Source organism: Mytilus californianus, unplaced genomic scaffold, assembly GCF_021869535.1.
Source record: "Mytilus californianus isolate M0D057914Y unplaced genomic scaffold, xbMytCali1.0.p SCAF_6, whole genome shotgun sequence".
NCBI lineage: Eukaryota > Metazoa > Mollusca > Bivalvia > Mytilida > Mytilidae > Mytilus > Mytilus californianus.
Window position 1 is genome coordinate 112,542,706 of NW_026262712.1, and position 20,806 is coordinate 112,563,511.

A 20,806-nucleotide genomic window follows, 5' to 3' on the forward strand; every position below is an offset into this window, starting at 1 on the left:
AGACAGCTTCTTTTGAAGCGTAATATCTCTGTTAATCGTGTTTTTTTGTAGTTCGCATATATATCGGGCTTTCAAGTCAGCTATATATTCCATTGTTTATAGATATTAGAAGATGTGATATGAGTGCCAATGAGACAAGTCAACTCTCCATCCAGGTCTTAATTTGTAAAAGTTAATCATTATAGGTCCAAGTACGGTCTTCAACACGAAGCATTGGCTCACACCGAACAGTAAGTTATAAAGGGCCCCAAAATAACTAGTGTAAAACCATTCAAACAAGTAAACCATTTCAACAGTCTAATCTATATAAAAAACTAGAAACGAGAAACATTTATGAACCACATCAACAAACGACAAACATGTCTGTCGTTGTTTTATAAAACAAAAAAAGGGACACATTTTCTCAATGTGCTATGGCTCTAGTACTGATTTATTTATTAACATAAAAACAAACTTCATATATTATAGTGTCATGAACATGATGACTAGTTTTATTAGTTCTAACATCCTTTTAAGTTTAAATAATCAGCCAAGAATTTCATCATTTTTTTTTCATTACATCATGGACCGGGTGTTTACTTTACAGTTCTTGTTTCTCCTCTGTTATTTATGGCATTTTAACAAAACTTTCCCAAAAATATCTTTATATGTGGCCATATATTATTTCATATTTAAATCTTAATTATGAATATTTTTTGTCGATAATTCTTGTAGATAAAGATATTTTTTTCATTTTCTTACATGTTGCAAGCGAGGGTATGTATCACTAATCTCTGGCAATCAGACATAAATATGACTAGCTGCATTTGAGGAGCATTCCTAGAGCATGCTTCCATAGAAAAAATTTCTCAGTTAACATGAGAGACTACCGAGAAATTGTCCAAAATGTCTAAAATTTGCGATCGTTTAAAATCCCCCCTTTAGACATTTGACCGCAGTTATCAAAAATCCGCACCACTTTGGCACTCTAGGACATGCCTTAATCAAAGAATATTATATTTATCCACAAAACAAGACCAAAATTAGCCGTGAGGTATTTCGGTCCATTAAATTTTCAAATTTACCTTATTTGTCACCGTACTAATATGAGTCTAGTATCTTGGTTTAATTTGATTTTTGAGAGGGGGTGCAAGATATTTTTTGTTGAGGTGTTTTAGTCATTTTAAATTTTTATTAACTGTTTTTTTGAAGATATATGTGCTATTAACTGTTATTGACTAATTAGCTGTTATTTGTTTTCTTGAAATTGACATTGTATGTTGTGAACTGTTAGTATGAAGAAAACAATTTACCCCTGTTTACTGTTGTTTATTTATTTTTGAATTCACTGTTAATGGAACCCCTCTTGCCCCCTTTTGAGACAATAAGCATATGATTTGCGGGATAACGATCCTTTTGCATGACCATCAAAATAGGGTGTAAAATACTTATCCAATACCTATATATATTAAAGATTATGTCGTATGTTTGCCAATGGTTAAATTTCTATCAGAAACCAAATGAAGTGGATGTTAACAACTAAACGTCACCGTACGACCTTCAACAATGACCCGAAAAATCAAAATGTAAAAGGTTTTGCATACAAATTGAGAACATAGATATAGAGTAGGGGACTTTTTATTCTAATAAAATTAAGAATAGAAATGGGGAATGTGTCAAAGAGCAGAAATCAGCCGACGGCCACCAATGGGTCTTCAACACCGCGAAAAAATCCTGCACCTGGAGGTGGGCTTCAGCAGACCCTAAAACAAAATATATACTAGTTCAAAGGACGTCACACTAAACTCTTAAACAGATAAACTAAAATTAAAAAAAAAACATACAAGACTGACAAAGGCCAGAGACTCCTAACTTTGGACAGGCGCAAAAAATGCGTCGGACTTAAACATGTTTTGTGAGATGTCAACCCTCCCCTATACCTCTACCTAATGTAGAATAAACAAACACACAGCAATACGCACAGTAAAACTCAGATTAAAAGAAGTCCGAGTCCGTGTCAGAATACAAAATGAAAATGATACATAAACTAACAAAAGACTACTAGCAGTTACTCCCATGCCAGCTCCAGACCTCAATTAAACTGATTGAAAGATTATGTCTTCATCATATGAAAATCAAGAACAACCTAAGTTGATCAAGGCAAACTATCTTGTGAGTTGTGAGTTCAGATAATAAAGTCAGTGTAGCCTTAGCATCCTGGATGTTTCTCTGACAAATTTGTCCAATACTGTAGATACTTTTCTTTTTATTCAACCACATGAATCTCATCCTTGTTTCTGCGCGTAAGAATCATGTGTCATCAGCAGCTAAAATCAAACTTCTTTGTAATAATTTAGTATTTACTAAAAGAATGACAATAATATTGCGGTTTTTTTTAGTAAGGGAGAGGGAGGGCACGGTGAAAGTTGTTAAGCTTGGAATAGTTTTGAAATTCTAAAATTGTTGATAAAAAAATTGATGCAGATTTAAGAGTTGTACTTTTAATAAAAGAAAATGCATCTATTAGCTGTTAAGTATCATTTGCCTTTTGTCAACATGAAACATGAAATCAATGTCCGATAAGTTGTCGGGTGTGTGTGGGGGTGGGGGGTGGGGGTGGTTGACTTTCGAAAATTCAATAAAACACTAAAAAAAATATTTGAATATTTCATGGAAGAGTAGCGATAAAGACTAGATAACCTAGATAACACACACAAAAATAAGATTTTTTAAGTTATGCATTTTGAAGATCAAAAAGTAAAGTCTGTTGGCAAGGATTTTTGATAAAGCATTAAGGGGAAGTAAGTGAACGATGTGTCCTACTTTTCTACTTTTAAATATATTTCATGAATGAAAACAAAATATGCCAACATATTTATGAAAATGAGTGAAAAATTAGTGAACGAAAACAATACAATACCAGTAAAAAATACTCTTTTAGTTAAATATTTGTACTATTATCACCTAGCTTTTTTTTGTGTGTTTCAAACATACCTTTTCTGTAGTAATGACTCGAAACAAAGGTATTTCACTGCACCCATTTATTTAATTTTTTCATAATGTATTCTCAATATTATTATATTAACATGTATATATATTTAAATAAATAGAGAATGTGTCCCCATGGACACATATGATGCCACCGCTTGCATACAACATAATAAAGGGACATGACTCAAGAACGATAAAAGCGACGCTACCCTTTGTACTTGATCTGAGTTTTGTGGTAATAAGTATTGTGTATAGGTCTCAAAATGTTTGGTTGGGACAAACTTAAGTTACAGAACGGAAATTAAAAATTTTGCAATTTTTCGATTTATAAAGGGGCATAACTCTATAATGATCAAAGTGACGCCACCAACATTCAACTTGATGTGTATTTTGTGGTACAAAGCATTTGTATAAGTTTCATAACATTTGGTTGAGGCAAACTTAAGTTAGAGAACGGAAACTAAAAATTTGCCATTTTTCCAAGTTGCATAACTCTAGAACGATTAAAGTGACGCCTCCAAAATTCAAACTTAATCTGTGTTTTGTTATAATAGGCATTGTGTATATGTTTCATAACATTTAGTTGAGGCAGACTTAAGTTAGAGAGCGGAAACCAATTTTGGGACGTACGGACGTACAGACGGACAAGGGTAAAACTTAATGCCCCTTCCGCTACGGCGGGGGCATGCAAATCGAATCTAAAGCTATATAAATCAAACATTTTTTCTTATTTTATACGTTTTCAGGACAACACAATCAACTCAAACACGCCTTGAACATAAAATGTGTTCTCGACTGTCTCTTTACGATAAAATAATTGCCGATGATTTTCACCACCCCCTCCCCCCCCCCCCCCCCCCAAAAAAAAACAAATGTCATCTGTAATAAAAAAAACAACTGTGCATAGATCTAGAAATCGACAGATGATAATTTCATTTCTCTAGTATTCGAAATTTTTGCAATTTTGTTTTGTCTAAAAAAATTGACACACAAAATGAATATAGTATTGTGGATTTTTTAAAAAATAAAATGTTCAATACATTGGTAACAATAAAATAAAAAATACTTAGTATCTTCCACATCCCCTTTATAATGTCAGATGTACACATATTTATGACAATAACTGTTGTGAGCACAAGATTCACTGCACAGTTTTAAAGTTCTGATAAAACAAAATATAAAAGTGTGAACTTAAGTTTTGCGAAATTTGTTTGATGAGTACCGATTGAGATTTTAATCTAATAGAACATGGTTTACCAATTAGTTGAAAATGCGGCTTTGAAATATGAGAAAAAATATTGAAATGAAATTAATATTAGTAAAACTTATTTTTCTTTATACCTCAATAAATGCAAGAAAACGACCATAAAACCTGGTTTAATTAAAATTTAAATAATAAAAAAATAATGTTCTCTCGAAAAGTAACATTAATAATGATATATGTTGAAACTAATTAAATCGCAAAATATGAATTCGAATTTCATTTTGTTACACATTACAAACCTAACCCTTTAATAGTTATCACGTATGGCAATCCTGACGTACTTTGTCACACATATTGTACAAAAACTAATTTATGAATGAAAATTTACATACTATTGATATACATTTTTATAAATGAACTACCGTATAAAATTTTTCATTCAAGCGATTATTTGGCCGCTATCGTTGATGGTATCATGTTTCAGAAGCCTTGGTAATTAGACAGATCATGTTAATGCCGTTGATTGTTTGTGAAGCAGGTTATGATTGGATGTTCCAACAAAGATATAACCGATTATAGAGCTTATTCATATCTATTTACTCTTATCATAGAAAAAAGTTGACATTTTTACACCAGTAGTTAGATCATCTAACCTCGTATATTTAACTGAAATAAACCAGTCAAACGTTAATTGTCGTTATATATTTTGGACAGAAATCTCCGGCCTGCAGATGAAAATAAAACTATTTTTCGGCAAGATAAAATTGTTTACAGTACATGGCCTTTAGCTGTGGGTATGGTGTTGACCGTGAAATCGAAAGAGGATACCAATTAAAGTGGTAATTTACATAAATCCAATAAAATGAGAAAAGTTAAAAGAATGAAAGATAAAAACAACAGTAACCGTTAGGATTACCATTACACAAAAACTAAAGATTGTGCCAGTGACGGATCCAGAACTTTTCATAAGGGGACCCACTGACTGCTAAAGAGAGGGCTTCTCTAGTCATGCTTCAGTGATTCCCAATAAAATAAATCAAATTTTTCCCACAAAAAGGGGAGGGGCGGGGTGTTCTTAATCCGCCTCTTTGTGCAACACAAACCTCCAAAATAAATGGGTGAACTCAGGTACTGTGAATGCAGGTGAATGATAAACAGTTAGAAACTTCCTGCTCAACACGTGGCAACCTAGGTTTTAGTATACATGTAATTGCCTAATTAAGTAAGTAAATCTTTGATTTGATTCGCCATATTGACAAACATGTGAAGATAAGATCTGGTGAGCTTTTCGTCGAATATCATGAGGAGATAGTGTTAAAAGTATTTGCATAGTTCATGAGTGGAAAATTATAAAACACAATATATTGTTTAACCTTGGACAAAAAGATCCAAGTCCTAAACTGGCTATTATTTGTGTAGCTTAAGTAACCTTGAAGAGTATATTTGATATTTGATAATACAAGTTTAATATTAGTAAAAAATAACTTTAATGCAATTCGTTGGTTATGATAATTAAACATGAAAGTCACATTTTGAGCCTCAAAATGTTCTTTTTGGCAACCTTGAAACCATTCTGAAGCATACGAAAGGTATAAATAAAATGTACGTATAGAGTTTTATGTTTGACATCGTGAGTATACATTTTTGTACATATGACGTCACATTGTTTAGTTGCTAAAGACAATTTAATGCAACAGTTTTGCGGACTTTTTCATTTATGTCATTTGACGCCAACATATTTGTTAAATGGTATTTATTTTAATATGCTGTATTAGAATGGACATAAACTGTATTTTGTATTTTAAGCTGGGCCTTCGTAAAACTTGATTTTACTGTCACGTCTCTAGGTAAACTAAATTTGCGACAGCAAAATCTATGTTTTACGAATGCCAAGCTTAAAATACAATACAGATATCTCCTAAATGTATAAGCTACTGTAAATTCAGAAATTATTGCGTGCATTTATTATTGCCATTTTGTCATTTAAGACTTGAATGCGATTTTAATTTTGACGAATTTGAGAAAAATCCTGTTTAATTTATATAAAATATTTCAAAATGTGAGTTTGAATTATTATGTTTTCAACTCTGACGGATTTTTCGCAATAATAAAAACCTGGCAATAATTTCTGAATTTACAGTAATTGTTTGCAAAACTCTTTGAATACTTATTATAGTCTTGCATCCACATGCTATTGATAAAGTACTGTTTTCTCCCTTTCAGCAGTACATTGTATTACAACAAATGGACAGAGGAGTTGACTATTGTTAGTGACTGATAATGGACTGGAGTAACCTAGGGTCCAATGACTCCATGCCTGACAGTCCATGTGTACATGTATGTCAACAGCCAAATCTAAGAAACCTTAAACATATATATACAAAAGACCTAAAATAATAGTATGTGCATCTAAAGGGGGGCTTGTATTTCACTGTTGTCACACAGTGTTGTGTGGCTTCATTACTGATTAGAGACTATCAGATTATCCTTTACTGTAAGTTCAAATACAATGTACATGTACTCAATGATTATGACTTGCCTTCATTCAACTTGTAATAATTATGATGCTAGATCAAACAAAAAGTATAAATTTTTTTTACCTACATTTTATGCGTCAGTCTCACTGATTTATTAAGTACCTTGTAAATGTAAATGTATATGGATATATGTATGAATTCAGATTGTGATACTTAGTTTTGAGTCTTGCACATCATTGCACATATATATTTCATTGTACATTGTCATAGGAGTTAAAATTACTTTGATCGCTGACAATGACAGAGTGTTTTGAACATTGCTTCATAATGTTGATCAGATTACCTTATTAAATTAATAAAATTTTATTGTCACAGATTGAAATTTTTAGTATTTTAAAAATAAGGTATTATGAAAGGAGATGTCGTAGGATTGTCAATGAGAAAACTTTCCATTAGTCGAAATGAAGAGGATGCAAACATGTTTAGGTCACTCTATGACCTTCGACAGTGAACAAAACCATACTATATAGTCAGCTGTAAAAGATCCTGACAAAATGAGCAACAATTCAATTCAGAAAACTAGTGATGTTTCAATTACCATGTGCATTATTGGTTTCTATACTATATATAAAAATATTAATTTTCGCGAACCATTTAGGTCACAGAAATTCCAAAATATGACATCAGTCAGGAGAGTTGTATAAATAATGTGAATACACAGAACTTATCTTTTGCTAAAGGTATTCATCATTTTTCTGTTTTATATGTACTAACAACATACCATTTTTGTATAATTTCTGTATTCTGTAGGTGTCGCTGTTGACACTGGATTGTCTCCCTTGTAAATATTAAAGTCTCGCGTGTACAATTTTCACTCTGGTAAACAACTCACTTGTACTTTAATTATGCTTATAGGTGGCAACTGTACTGAACATATTTAGACAAAAATTTTAAAAATCTACATTTAACACATTGAAAACAAAAGACAAAATCTCACAACAATGAAAAGGACATAATCACAACAGATCAGAAGAAAGTCATTGTGTCTTAAAATCTGATAAACAGCGAAAATGTGTACCTATTGAGTTGAGACACTGACAGACCGAATCGAACAATAAATTTGTTTTGGTCACTATTAAACTATTGCAATTTCTATTTAAGTTTCTTTTTCTCATATCCTAATTCAAATCAGATAAAAGTGTTTTATTATGCGTACACAGTTGGTTTTGTTTAAATCTTTAACATGAAACCTATTTATGTGGGATTATATGCAACATATATTTCAGATGACTTACTTAAAATCAAGTAAATCAAAAACTGTATTTCAAATTTTGATATTATAAAATGAAGTGGATTATAATGTATGCAGTATTTTCTGTTATTATTTACTGTAATAAGTTCGTACATGCATTAGACTGCGATATCAGATATGATATTAGAGAAAAAGAGGAAGTAAAAAAAAACGATTGTAAAAACAGAGGACTTACCTTTATACCTCAAGATTTACCGGGAGATATCAAAGTTCTAGATATGAGTTTAAATTGGTTAACAAAAATTGGGAACAATTCTTTCGTTAATTATAGAGATCTACAAGAACTTTACCTGAGTCACAATCAACTTTATTATTTATCTGATCAATCATTTCAAGGATTACAAAAACTTGCAGTACGTGACATATCTGAAAATATACTTAATTTATCCAAAGTATATTCAGCAGAACTTTTTCATCCAATTACAAACTTAACAAAATTGGATATCAGGAAAAATATGCCTCAACCGATAGACTTTGTGACGGATTATAGTTATCCCGACCATGCTTTCGGTATTCTGACGGAGTTGTCTTTCTTAGGTATCGATATGATGCCCTTGCCACACTTTGGAAGTGGATTCGGTCAAATGACAACAATAAAAGAAGTACACTTTGACTCATGTTATCTAGTTCGCTTGTCGAATGAAACCTTTCAGAGGTTTCCATCCTCTGAAGAACAGCTTACTCTCAGAAATTGTCGGTTACATTTTGTTGCTACAGAAGATAACGCATTTTTGCCATTTCCAAACATCCGTGTAATATCTTTCTTAGGTATCGATATGATGCCCTTGCCACACTTTGGAAGTGGATTCGGTCAAATGACAACAATAAAAGAAGTACACTTTGACTCATGTTATCTAGTTCGCTTGTCGAATGAAACCTTTCAGAGGTTTCCATCCTCTGTAGAACAGCTTACTCTCAGAAATTGTCGGTTACATTTTGTTGCTACTGAAGATAACGCATTGTTGCCATTTCCAAACATCCGTGTAATAGATTTTTCTGGAACGTTCATGCATTTGAAGCACGCATTGCAGCTGTTACATCCATATCGTTATAAAAATGTATCGACAATAAACTTTGGTCATGTAAGTGACTTAAGTATTGATAGCAAAGACCTCCCGTATATTCTGCTAATTACAGCAGACATAGTGAAGTATCTGAAAACAATTTCGTAGAAAATCTTGATTTATCCGAGAATGGAATAGTTGATTACGAACCTGGATCTTTGTTCTCCCTTGATCACCCGGAATGTTTACGACATCTCTCTTTAAAAGGAAACAGGTTTTTGCTTCTAACTGAGAAAAATCTAAATGATCTTAATCTGTTTTTCCATGGAACCATTAGATTGAAATCGTTAGACTACTCATATAATACTGTCAACTATGTTATAACAAATTCTGTAACTGCATATTCTGGTTATAACTGCTCATTTCACAGTTGTGTGGTTTTACCGAAGTCACTCGAGAAAATTGACATCAGTTACACAATAGCAAATAGTGGCCCAAAAATATTGTTAATTCCTAAAAACAACAGCTTTACATACTTAGATGAATCTTATACAAAGGTAACTACGTTCCTACTTTTTTTGAATTTCGACTGGAAACGTTTATCTGTACTGGTGGAGGTTATGAATATAGTTATAATCTAATGAAATATTTTCCTCATAACACCCTGAAAACGATTGCATGGAAAAACGGCAACATAGGTGGCGGAATATGACTACACGGAAATCGCTTATTTATATATTTATCATCTATCGAATCAATGGATATATCTGAAAATAATATTTGGTATTTTCCGGATGGCATATTTAAGCCAATGCCTAACTTGACATATCTTTCTTTAAGACTGAATTTACTTCAGTCTATTCCGGTACAACTCCGCGATCAAACCAAGATAAAGATGCTTGATATATGTAACAATAATCTAACAAGTGTAAGTTCAACCATCAGAGTTTGGGCAGATAAGATGCAAGAACCTCATGGAATGGCTTTACATCTCAATGACAATGCATTTGAGTGCAATTGTGAAAAGATAGACTTTATAAGATGGATTCAGACTACAAAAGTCAATCTTGACAGCCGATCATTGAAATGTAAATTGTCCAACGGCACAGTTATTGATACACTTATTGCATACAACTTTTTATATGACTTGTTTGCGGATTGTAAGAATACTATGTGGTTAACATTCGCATCAACATTATTATCTACCTGTATCACGTTCTTATTACTACTTGTAGCCTAAAGCAAGAGATGGAAAATCATCTTCTCTATCTATGGAGTAGTTCGCCGTGTTATTGAACGTAAATTCCTGAAGTACTACCAATACGACGTGTATATATCATATGAAGGGGATATTGTCATTTGGATAAAAGATGTATTAATACCAAAACTTGAGGAGGAGTGGGGACTGACAATGTGCATAAAAGATCGAGACTTTTTAGCTGGAACGAGTCTTGCGGATACCGAGGTAGAGAGCATACAAAACAGCAGGTCTATTATATTTCTGATCACGCCTGAATTCCTATCGTCACGTGACTGCTTGTTTGAACTCGACAGAGCAAAATATAAGAAAAGAAATCTAGAGCGTATCATTGTCATTACGAAGTATATTACAATAACTGATATTCCAGTAGAGTTTTCCTACATTTGGAATTATGCTTATCTCGTACAATGGCCAGAGGATCAAGATGATTTAAATGATATTTGGAGAAAGCTGAGGATGTTGCTCACAGATGGCTTAGTTGCTAACAATTGAACAGCTTCTATTAAAATCTTTAAAACGGTGTTCAACTCTTGTATAACTTAGTTTTATATTACTGTTCTGCTGTTTTCTGATACAATTTCTTTCATTTATATTGTAAATAAACGCCAATACGTTATTAACGTGACTTACGTAGCATTACACGCACTATAGCTTTGAACAGTGATTTGGAATCGTCTCATTCTTATGAACGACGAGAGGCTTACGATAAAGTTTTAAGTACTCATCAAATGGATAATGACTTTTAAGAAACTTTACGAAACCCAACAAACATTGAACATACAAGAGGCAAAAGAATTTTTTATATGTTTTACTGAAGGTCAGTGGAAAGAAAAGGTCGCACTATCACCGAAACCGAGATCGTTTGTAACCTTCATACGTGATTATGAACATGATAATTACATACCGTCTAATATGTCTAAATATGTATGATTGACTTTTGACCTATTGAGCAGAGGGATGCTTTCAAATCGCACTGACACTGAAAAGATCCGAAACAATGGACTACCAGGCCGAACATGAGAGAAATATGAAGTCAAAGACAAGAAACACTTTCTAATAAACTGTCCATTCTATGATAATTTTTGACACAAATACCTGCATTCATGTATATCCGAATTACACAATTTAAGTGACGATAGCAACTGACTAATTCATTTACTGAAATACTAGCAAATCCCAACCTCAAAATTGTGTAAATTCAGTCTTAATTCAATTCAATGAAAAAACTTGAATTGTTTTGCATTGTCATTTCGGAGCCTTTTATAGCTAACTATGCGGTATGGGCTTTGCTCATTGTTGAAGGCCGTACGGTGACCTATAGTTGTTAGTTCTGTGTCATTTTGGTCTATTGTGGAGAGTTGCCTCATTGGCAATCATACCACATCTTTTTTTTTATATTAACGTATATTTCTATTTTTCTATTGTGTAAACACTCATATTCTGTGAATATGCTTCACAAATCTAAAGTAACAGAAAGGACAAATTGGCCGAGTGTACATATTTAATAGCTTTGTACATATTTGTATAATTTATGTAATGATACACAAATCACTATAATATATAATTAGTTACTTACTATTAAGACAATGTACATGAAAGATAACAGTTCATTGAAATACAATGGTATTATGACACGACATAACTATACAAATATATTACGAATTTGACAGATATTGTTCAACATCTTACATGTCTTTATGACGTCAGTTCTACAGGTTAGACATTAGTGGCTAATCCAAAAGCCAATTTCTCTTCGGATTGTTAAGTAGTGTTTCTGAAGAGCAGGATAGGCGAACATGTCTCCTTTAACCTCTATTCTGTTTCATTATCTGAACTAATGAATTAATGTCGTAACTACAATCCCGTACACTTTTCCCGAGTGTGACCTACCGAATTAGACTCATTGTCGCGTTTTTTGACAAAATGATCAATTCGACGTGTGCCACATGTAGAGCAGGATCTGCTTATTCTTATGCGTTATTGAAAACGTAAACGTGTTGCATTATTTCAACAATTATTACGTAGTGTGTAGATGTACCATTTTTGAGATATGGTATATTTAAGTTTTCAATTCTAAGCGACAGAAGTAGGTACAATTGCACATACTCACCTTGCCATACAATATGCTATATTACTACTTGCATGATAAGGATCAAAACTATAGTTTTGATGCGTGTCCGATGTTTTCCTGTAATGATTATCATTTCGTGGTACCAGATTCTTAATAACAATATCTTGATAAGGTATATTGATTTTGCTAGTTCCCATTGTGAACTTTGAAAGGTCGTCTTTTTAACTGCTTGAAAATAAAGAAAACATGAAGGTATAATTCATCATATCATACATTTGTTGTTCTCTATCATAAGTTCTATGTTATGAACAAAAAATGAAATATACCAACGAGCAGATCTAACGTATCGACGAAGAGCTGAGGGAATATTATCTGCTTAGTCAATTCTTTTTCTTTTTGTGTACAAGTGTGGTGCCGTTAACATGTCCAGTACTTTGTTCTGTGTGTAGAAAGACAATTGTATATTGTCTGTATTATAACGTTGTATCAATGTAAAGAGATTATGATAATGACATAGATGTTGAGTTGTCTGTTTGTCTTTTCTTATTAAGCCATGGCGTTGTCAGTTTATTTTCTACTTATGAGTTTGAATGTCTTGTTCTAGCAGCGCCTGCATACAGAGTATGTATCTCCCAATTGATAAGATATTCCCGTGCTGGTGTTTCCTATCATGATTTCCTTGATAGAGGATTGTTGCTCACAAGGAAGCTATTAAACCAAGAGTTTCAAATGGTGAAGTTGAAATCTTCCCTTCGTAAATTTTACTGACGCCATCACAAGTTGGTTGACCGTTATGGAATAAGCGTTTCACAGATGATATTGGATATGTTCCTTACGTCGTAATCACAATCCCCTTCCCTTTTCATGAATATGACCTGCTGAATTAGACTATTTACCGGGTTTGTAATAACATGAGCAAAACGACGGGTGCTACATGTGGAGCAGGATCTGCTCACCCTTCCGGAGCAACTGAGATCACCCCCAGTTTTTGGTGGGGTTCGTGTTGCTTAGTCTTTAGTTTTTTTTGTTGTGTCTTGTGTACTATTATTTGTCTGTTTGTCTTTTTTCAATTTTAGCCATAACGTTGTCAGTTTATTTTCGATCTATGAGTTTGACTGTACCTCTGGTATCTTTTTCAGTCGGCAAACCTCAAGATGGAGAAACACGTGCCTACACTAATTCCGTGGTGTAATGTTGTGCCCTGTCAGCCGTTACTGCGTCTGCTCTCTATGTGTCACCCGTCGGTTTTCTCGTGTTAGTAAAAAACGAGGTGACAAGTCTCATTTATTCCTTCTGTTTAATAGCAGCCATCTAATCAATTATCAATTACTTATAAAAATGAGGTCAAAACATTAACACTTATTGTTAGCTCAACTAGTCTCTTTAAGGTAGATATATGCTCTCTGTTGCTTTATTCGGTTAAATTTTCATCTTAAGGCTTAACTTTGTGGCGCAGTTCAAGAATTGGGGTGTGGAGGATTAACCTTACATTGTTTGTAAAGATGCTAGGTTGATATCTTTTATCACGATATCTTCCATAATTTTTACAATATATTATTTCAAGTGCATTTAACTCCAGGATAAGATGGTGAAATATTTCTGGTGCTCTACATGTTTGTTTGGCCTACCCTATTTTGTAGTAGTATAGTTCTGAATATCCTGTTCTAAGATGGTCAAATTTGGTGAAGGCTTCTTTAGTTAGGTGTTCTTCTCGTGTGTCATTGTCCGATAGGTTACATAGTCTGTTCCTTTTTTCAGTGTTTGATTGACACCCGGTAAAAAAAGGTATGATGTTGTTTCCTAGTTGTTGTCATGTGCTGATGAATGTGAACCTCATTATTACTAGATATGTTGGTATGTCCTGAAGTCATTACCGCTAAATATTTAGCTTTGGATTTTCAGAATATTCTTTCTCAATACGTCTTTAAAGTTATAAGGCGCAAATGTCAGAGAAGGGGGTCTTACGGCGCATTCTCTGCCTGAGAATATCATGAGTACTTGTACATGTTGTATAACGTTGTTTAGTTTTTTCAGAGTGGCAATGTCCAAAGACTATAAGTAAAGCAATCAGTTCTGCCAATAGTGGGGATCCCATTTGTGCTAGAGATTGATGCAGACGTACTGTAGATATACGATAGTACACCTGTCCACTTGGAGCCAAAATATCCAAGACAGGGCCCATTGTTAAAATAAAGTGCTTGCATATCTTTACAGTCCCCTACTATATCTTTTGTGATTTCCCGACACAGGTAGTGTTGCTCTGTTTTATAATTTACAGGAGTCAAGACAAACATATGCATCTAAAAAAATGTATTCATCAAAACGAGTTGACTTAATAACTATAATAATAAATAAAAGGGTATTTTTATGATAACTGTACATTGAACAATGGTTCAAAAATTTCAGACAACCAATTCACTTAACAATAATTATATTTAATAAATCAATGAGTGGTTTCTTATTTGATCAGAAAATTAAATCAAACAAAAGAAAAATAAAAACAAGGATAATGACGGGATGAAATCTCTAAAAAAAAAATGTACACCTTACAAAAAATTCTTAATATCAAAGGGATATGACTACACCTGTTGCAATGGTCTAGTTTACAACATTAACGGTATTCAAAAAAATACGGTTTATAAGATTTACTGCTATCTTTGACGACGCTTTCTAGATAACATGCTAAAACAGTGTCAACAAATATAATAGAATTTATGATTCAGCATAAATTCGGTTATTAGTGTAAGCATTGATTACTTGTGTTATTAGCTGTTTCACCTCTATTAAATGTAGGCTATCAGATGATTGTTGGTCAATGCGCAATATGACTGCGCACGCGATCTTTTTCATTCCGACATTTGAAAGAAACAGACGGAATATTATTTGGTGATTTAAAGAAAATTATTTTGGTGATTAAAAAGATATAGGATCCACATTGTGCAGGTTTTGGTACCACTTTTCTACAATTGGAACTCAGGTGGTATAATTAGAGTTAGTCTCCCGCAACAATTGTGGGATATTTAATAGAATATCAGTGTTTTATAACAAATTAATTTCAATTTATTGCTTATTTTGCTTATTTTTACATGTTATAATACTTTTACTATCCGGAGGTAGCGATCGGTGTTTATGTATAAGAATTGAGCTATTAATTTTTTTTTATGTACTGTTACATAGAGATATACACGTTTTATTCCATTTCATTTCAACGCCTGACACCGATTTGCACATTTCACTCCGGCGGTCACAGCTTAATGCTATTTGAAGGTTACGCATGTTGAACATAATTATTTTTTATCTCTTCGTGTATGCATCACCATAACCTTAACTGTAAGCATCATTATATATGCAATCGCAACAATTTGTTAGCTGTCTTATTATCATTATAGATGTTATTACCTCAGGTTATTACTATCCTTATAAATGTTTTTATCATCATTCTAGATGTTATTATCATCATTCTAGATGTTATTATAATCATTATAGATAGTTATATATAGTACATGTGTTTCTGTTAAATTACCACTCTGTCCGTTTAATTACTTTGACCGATTTTATAATATAAATTAGCACATATCACCTCACTTGCGCTATTTTTAACAGCATCGTCATTCGGTACAGATTGTTTAATCAGCCTCCTCGCTCGTGTAACCCAGAATATTTTATTGTCGGAAGCTGACCGACATTTGTGCAACGGTATCACTTCACGTAAACACAAATATTTCATTCCTGACAGATGAATGTTAAACTGGTTGGTTATAGGCGTCAATGAACTTTTAAAGGTCGCTAATTGACAAATTCTTTATTTATAGTACAAAGCAATATTCTGTTTTGGTTGTTCAATTTAATCTTATAGTTGTTTGGCACTAAGATGAATACAAGAAGGTCATCAAAAAGATGGAAAGCCACTGCAACATTAGGAGCTGTATCAAGACAAGAGGAAACACAACTTGAACCAGGTTCATTACCAGCATCTAACGATCCCCCAACTTCAGGAGGATAGTTGTTCTTTTGATGTAGTAAATCGACCAGGTAATGCAATCGGTAAAGATCATTCAAATCTCACGCAAACAACTAGTTACTCTCCTAGTCTTGATTAAGATGTTAGTCAGTACTTAAAATAAAATCAAAAAATCAAACGGGCGAGTATGTCATCTTTGTTCTACTTAGGAACAACTTTATAATTGATAATGACCAGCAAAAAGTGTCATATGAACAGGGGAAACTTGTTATTGAACCAGTTTTGCCTCATACAAAAATAACAAATAAAGAAATTGAACTTGAGTATAAATATATTGTTGCTGAGATACTTTTGCAGTGGAATTAAGCTCGATATAAAGTTCGACTGTTTGGGACTAGGCATTCGACAACTTTGTTAATATAGCAGTATTATTATATCCTCAATCGATTTGGCTGTCATTAAAACGAATATTATGTTATCTACGTTTAATGTTTACAATATATACTTGATATTCCTTGTACAACTGTTCACATTATTTAACACACATTTCGATGTTTCTCTTTCGAATACAAAATCTTTCTAATTAGATACGTTACAGTTTGAGATAATAAACTCCTAACGTAATGTATCTACAAGCTGCGATGCCGATTACGATTTGAACTTTTCTTGACCTTAGAAATGATATATAGTAAATGTAAGGAAACCGTTAACTCTCTGAGATTGTATATTCATGTCAACGATTTGCAGACGATAATCTTATAAAAGATTAAAACTTTTGGTGATCAAGTTTGTAAAAGTAACTTGTAAAAGAAAATAGTGTACAAACGATCTCTACGCTAATGATTAATACTAATATAAATAAAAAAAAAAAAAAAAAATTATTCTAACAAATGAACTAAATTACAAATAATATTGTCATCTCGCCAGATATCAAGAAAAATATATATATTATTGAACTCTATTTAATTTTATCTAAGACTGACCAGTGATTCGAAGGAACCACACACGTTATTGATGAGCGGCCTAGAGAAATATCCTATTTTTGCTTAAACGAAATAACTTACTATTTACAAGTTTAGACCTGTCGCTGGTCAATTGCTTTGTTATAAGTCCCCTACCGATTGAGTTTAAGGGGACTTAAGGTTCTCACTATGTTCGTCTGTCTGTCTGTCCACCTGTCAATCCGGCAAATCAGTCTTCTACATTTTTGTTTTCATGCTTGAAGATATCGATTTGATATTTGGTGTATTGTTTTATCATGACAAGTTACTGACCAAGTATGAATGTTGTTCCGGTCTGATGATTTTGTGCAGAGTTGTGGTCAAATACACACAAATAATTAGTTTTCCGCACATTTATTTTGTCATATTTGAAGGCGTTGATTTGATAATTGGTTTATAGTTTTATCGTGACAAGTTACAGATCAGGTTCGAATTGTGTTCCGGTCTGATGATTTTGTGCAAACTATGGTCCTTGGACTAAGAAAATTCATTAAAATAATCAGTTGTCTGCACATGTTTTCGTCATGCTTGAATATATTGATTTGATAAATTGTATATAGTTTTATCATGACAAGTTACAGACCAAGTTCGAATTGCGTTCCAGTATGATGATTCTGCGCAAAAAATTGAAAACAACACGTTTAATAATTTCATGCGTCCGAAGCGCCTTTCTGCAAAGTTATGGTTCTTGGACTGAGAAAATGCACTCAAATAATCAGTTTTCCGCATATTTGTTCGTCTTACTTGAAGATATCGATTTGACAATTGGTATATAGTTTTATCATGACAAGTTACAGATCAAGTTCGAATTGTATTTCAGCCTAATGATTTTGTTCAAAGTTATGGTCCTTGGACTAAGAAAATTCCCCCAAATAATCAGTTTTCCGCAATTATTTTTTTGTTTTTGTTATTGCTTGAAGATATTGATTTGATAATTTGTACATAGTTTTATCATGGTAAGGTACATATCAAGTTCATATTTTGTTCCAGTCTGCTGATTTTTGTGCTGAGTTTTGGTCCTTGGACTTAATATTCTATAAATTCACACACATTATCAGTTTTCCTCAATTTTTTGTTGTTGTCATGCTTGAAGATATTGCTTTAATAATTGGTATATAGTTTTATCATGACAAGTAATTGCTCAAGTTTCGAGTTTTGTTCCGGTTTGGTGATTTTGTGCAGAGTAATGGTCCCTGGACTTAATAAAAATTTACTTAATAATCAGTTTTCCACATTTTTTTTTCTCGTCATGCTTGAATATATTGACTTGATATTTGTTCTATAGTTTACACCATGACAAGATATAGATCCAGTTAATATTTTGTTCAAGTACAATGAATTATTAACCGGTAGTGGCTATGTATTGCAATGCATTACTTTCAGAATGCTTGTTTTGATAGAACTCCTTTCTCTAGATATCAGTTTAGGAGTCCTAAAATAGTCACTGAATATTTTCGGATTAAGTCTAGGGATACAAAGTTCTCGTTTCTTCAGGAAAGGCGCTGCTACAGAGCTGCCATAAATGGTTGACCTGATTCTAAACCTCAGGCAATGTGTAGATGGAAGTCTATGTCATTTCATTCATATATTCAAATACAACAATGGGTATAACTCTTTGAATTTTTTCTAATTTTATGTTTAGAACTTGTAATTACTTTAGTAATACTAACCGTTATGTAAGATTAGCAGTTTCACCAGTAATCATTAGAGTTTGGTTTCCACCCTTGTAGAAAACGAATTTATTCAAGTTCGGAATATACCAGGTGGCATTCATCTTGTACAAGATTAAACTGGAATTCGGTTTTCAATATCTCTAATTTTACACATATGTAGATACGCGGAATTGATTGAGTTGACAATACGACAGGAGTATAACATATAAGATGTGGGAAAATTCTGTGAATATAGTTTCTGTTCTTTTACTGAATATCAGATTGTTGTGGTCTTAAGTTTGCCAAATAAACATGACATTATTCCGTAGTAACAGAAACAATGATTAGAACCAGAAAGAGGATAATCAGCTGGCTGGCTAGTTTGATCATTCGTCAAGGGGGATATTGCAATCAATACATACGATACTCCTATGTATCTCCCAATTCCATATTTAAATGCCAAGATGGTGAACATTTGACTCATATTGGTAATACATTTTGCTTACCACATTTCAAGGAGCGGTAGAAGCCTTTCTTGTCTACACACCACATACTTTCCACAATGTGTATTAAGAAATTGCATGATATTCATTAGAATTCAGTTATCGTTAGGGTTTAAATATATGGATCCTTTATATTGTATTTGGCTCACAGCTTCTACGCAGCTCTATCCGCTTTTAATGGCGGTTGACCCGACAGTCATTTATGACTGTCTTGGTCAATTTGGCACATTTCGCTGCGTTTCCTTTAAATATGCGTTATTTGGCGTCATATTTCATTTAGCATCCAAAACATTTGATATTGTGGGTCTCTGTATCCCAGGACCACCACACAAAAATTTACGAATCTCTGTTTCCCAGGATTCATTTAATTGGATGCTTCATTTATTGTAAATAATTAGTTATCTAGTTATCTATCTACATGTATCTATCTAGTTATCTTTTTGTAGTCTGCCAATATGAAAGGTGACTACGTTTAATTAATTATCTATTTACTATATATATATCTTAATTATTTATCTATTCAGTTATCTAGTTATCGTGTCGTAGTTTGCCAATATGAAAGGTGACTACGTTCATCCAAATATCTATTTACTATACATATATATATCTTAACTGTTTACCTAGTTATATGTGTTTATAATTTTATAATAAAGCTGTGGCCAAATACTGCCAATACCGTGTTTCTAGTCATTGCGCATCAATAATAAAACCTCATTACATGTATATGTTTTTACATAGATAGGAAAAATATACAGAAACTGATTGAGTCTTTCTCAAAAAGCCATATGTCTGTGGATATCATTAAGGGCAAAAGAAGGTGATTTAAGTCGAGATCTCATAAATCCTTTCAAAAGATACGAATCAAGACAAAAACAAATTTTTGAACTCCAAAGGGAGAAAAATTGTTTCATGGACATGGAAGGCGTGTTTAGCTACGCATCACCCGGTATGTGCATTTACAGTCAGCCAAAATGTCACAACCATGAATAGCATAATCTCTACATGTACAGATCAGACAATAATTAAGGTAAGTAAAGAAGTAAACAGCTACAACGTGTATCTACTTAGTTTCGAATCGGACAATTAATTTGTTATGGTGACCATTAAACTATCGTACTGTATTGTCGATTTAAGTTTTTCTTTATAATTTATCGTTGTCATGAATGTTGGAGCATACCTTGATTTAAGGTGTTTTATTGATGCTTGAAAAAGTATTAAAACTACTTGAAACTTATCTATGTATGATAAAGTGCAATGCACAGTACGAATGACTTCCCGAACATCTAGTACTTTTAAAGAGAACAGTATTTCAGATATTCATATCACAATAGGATGAGGAGTATACTTTATTCAGTATTTTCTTTTATCTTTTACTGTAATGATTTCGTAC

General features: G+C 32.8%; 1 protein-coding gene and 1 long non-coding RNA gene across 2 annotated transcripts in view; one reads left to right on the forward strand and one right to left on the reverse strand.

Annotated features, from left to right (window-relative positions):
- LOC127704502 (leucine-rich repeat and immunoglobulin-like domain-containing nogo receptor-interacting protein 1-B) overlaps nucleotides 1–20,806 on the reverse strand; it is a 107,871-nt gene that overhangs the window by 16,228 nt on the left and 70,837 nt on the right. The gene's annotated exons all lie outside the window — the stretch shown is intronic.
- On the forward strand, nucleotides 15,008–20,089 carry LOC127704516 (uncharacterized). Its single transcript, XR_007983311.1, has 2 exons — nucleotides 15,008–15,276; nucleotides 16,156–20,089. It is a non-coding gene; the product is annotated as an uncharacterized LOC127704516 (long non-coding RNA).